The sequence below is a fragment of the Dama dama genome, chromosome 23 (assembly GCF_033118175.1).
Source record: "Dama dama isolate Ldn47 chromosome 23, ASM3311817v1, whole genome shotgun sequence".
Lineage (NCBI taxonomy): Eukaryota > Metazoa > Chordata > Mammalia > Artiodactyla > Cervidae > Dama > Dama dama.
Window position 1 is genome coordinate 50,107,078 of NC_083703.1, and position 3,018 is coordinate 50,110,095.

Below are 3,018 nucleotides of genomic sequence, written 5' to 3' on the forward strand. Positions count from 1 at the left end.
AGCAGGAGAAAATAAAATCTATCACAGCTTCCACTTTCCCTCCTTCTATTTGCTGTGAAGTGATGGGCCCAGATGCCATGATCTTAGTTTTTAGAATGTTGAGTTTTAAGCCAGGTTTTTCACTTTCCTCTTTCACCCTCATCAAGAGGCTCTTTAGTTCCTCTTCACTTTCTGCCATTAGAGTTCCCTAATGGCATAGTCAGTAAAGCATCTGCCTGAAATGCAGAAGACCTGGGTTAGATCCCTGGGTCAGGAAGATCACCTGGAGAAGGAAAGGGCAACCCACTCCAGTATTCTTGCCTGGGAAATCCCAAGGAGAGAAGAGCCTGGAGGGCTACAGTCCCTGGGGTTACAAGAGTCAGACTCGACTGAGTGACTTAACTACATCTGCACATCTGGGGTTGTTGATATTTCTCCCAGCAATCTTGATTTCAGCTTGTGATTCCTCCAGCCTGGGATTTTGCATGATGCACTCTGAATATAAGTTAAATAAGCAGGGTGACATTATACAGCCACTTCATATTCCTTTCCCAATTTTGAACCAGTCCATTGTTCCATTTCCAGTTTTAACTGTTGTTTCTTGACCTGCTTACAGATTTTTCAGGAGACAAGGAAGGTGGTTTGGTATTCCCATCTCTAAGAATTTTCCAGTTTGCTGTGATCCACAGAGTGAAAGAATTTAGTCAATGAAGCAGAGGTAAATGCTTTTTTTCCTGAAATTCCATTGCTTTCTCTATAATCCAACAAATGTTGGCAATTTGATCTTAGGTTCTTCTGACTTTTCTAAACCCAGCTTTAAAGTGAATCTGTTATATATTCACATATATCTACTCTTTTAAAAAAATATTTTCCTACTGAGTAGAGTTCCTTGTGCTATACAGCAGGTCCTTATTAGCTATTTAGTTTTATGTATTGGGCTTCTCTGGTAGCTCAGATGGTAAAGAATCTGCCTGCAATGTGGGAGACCTGGGTTTGACCCCTGGGTTGGGAAGATTCCCTGGAGAAGGGAATGGCTACCCACTCTGGTATTGTTGCCTAGAGAATTCCATGGACAGAGCAACCTGGCGGGCTACAGTCCATGGGGTCACAAAGAGTCAGATGAGACTGAGGAACTTTCACACATACACACACACACACACACACATATATATATATTTATATTTATATATAGTAGTGTATGTCAACCCCAATCTTCCAGTTTGTCCCTCCTCCTCTATAACCCCAGGTAACCATAAGTTTACTTTCTACATCTGTAACTCCATTTCTGTTTTGTAAATAAGTTCATTTGTAGCCTTTTTTAAGATTCCACATATAAGCATTATTATGTGATATTTGTCTTTGTCTGACTTACTTCACTCTGTATGACAATCTCTAGGTCCATCTGCGTTGCTGTAAATAGCATTATTTCATCCTTTTTTATGACTGAGTGATATTGCATTGTATATATGTACCACATATTCGTATCCATTCCCCTGTTGATGAACATTTAGGTTGTCTACATGTCCTGACTATTACAAACCGTGCTGCAATAAACATTATGGTGCATGTATCTTTTTACATTATGGTTTTCTCCAGATATATCCCCAAAAGTGAGATTGTTGTATCATTTTTAGTTTCTAAGGAATCTCCATACTGTTTCCATAGTGACTTTACCAGTTTAGATTCCCACCAACATGTTCCCTTTTCTCCAAACACTCTCCAGCAGTTATTGTTTGTAGATTCTTAATGATATTCATTCTGAACAATGTGAGGTGTTACATCATTATAGATTTGATTTGCATTTCTTGGAGACTTGCTTTTGAAGATCACATATGAACCCTAACTATCTTGAAACTGCCATGCTAGAGAGATAGGAAGAACTCTGGTTAGCAGCCCCAGCTGAATCTCAGTCAATAGTTATAACAAACTACAAGCCAGGCATGAGAGCCTGTTTTAACAGCTCACCCAGATATTAATAACTGCAGACCCAGGTGACATCTACTGCAACTGTATTTGTGAATACAAATACAGCTAGAATAGTCCTCAATATTTCAAGGGATGACTTCTAATTAAAGCTCATTGGAATGAAGTACATATAACTTGAGGGAGAAGAGTATACAGAGAAAGTTAAATGTAGTTGTATCTTATAGAAGAAAAGTTTGGAATCTTGTATACTTTTCTCTAAGCATCTTCTTCAATAAAGGCATGCTATAATATTTCCTGTGTTCAGTTCAACTCCTTTCTTCTCTCTGATCTTCTCATAGAGGAAACACTTGAGTTTCCTCTCCCACAGTACTCCTTATCCATTTTGACTTATATATTCTGACCTCCATTCAAAGCACCATTCCTTCTGTCTGAACTGGCATGATTGGCTTCTGGAAATAAAAATAAGTGAAAGAAGAAAGTGAACATCCTAGAAGAATAGGTGAAGGATTTGAATGACACTTGAGAATGTCTCAATTTTCATTTCATTTCCAAAAAACCTTCAATTAGCCATTTCATTTTATCTAGCACATTTTTAATAAAAAAATCAAATAGCTACATATAAATATTACTATGGGTCTTCTCAGTGGACATGAGTTTAAGTAGCCTCTGAGAGTTGGTGATGGACAGGGAAGCCTGGCGTGCTTCAGTCCATGGGATCACAAAGAGTTGGACATGACTGAACAACTGAACTGAACTGAACTGAATGGTTTCCTAAATGTCCAATTTATCTTTGTTTGTATTTTTCTTTTATTTTTTAAATTACTTCATAGTTAATTTAAAATGTGTTGGTTTCAGGTTTACAGAAAAGTGCTTCAGTTACACACATACACACACACACACACACACATATATATATATATATATTCTTTTTCATATTTTTTCCATTATAGGTTATTATGAGATACTGCATATAGTTCCCTGTGCTATACAGTAGTATTTATTGTTTATCTATTTTATATATAGTAGTATTTATATGTTAATTCCAAACTCCTGATTTATCTTTCCCTATAAAATTTATTTTTAAAATGTTTTTAAAGCATGTGTTAAAATATA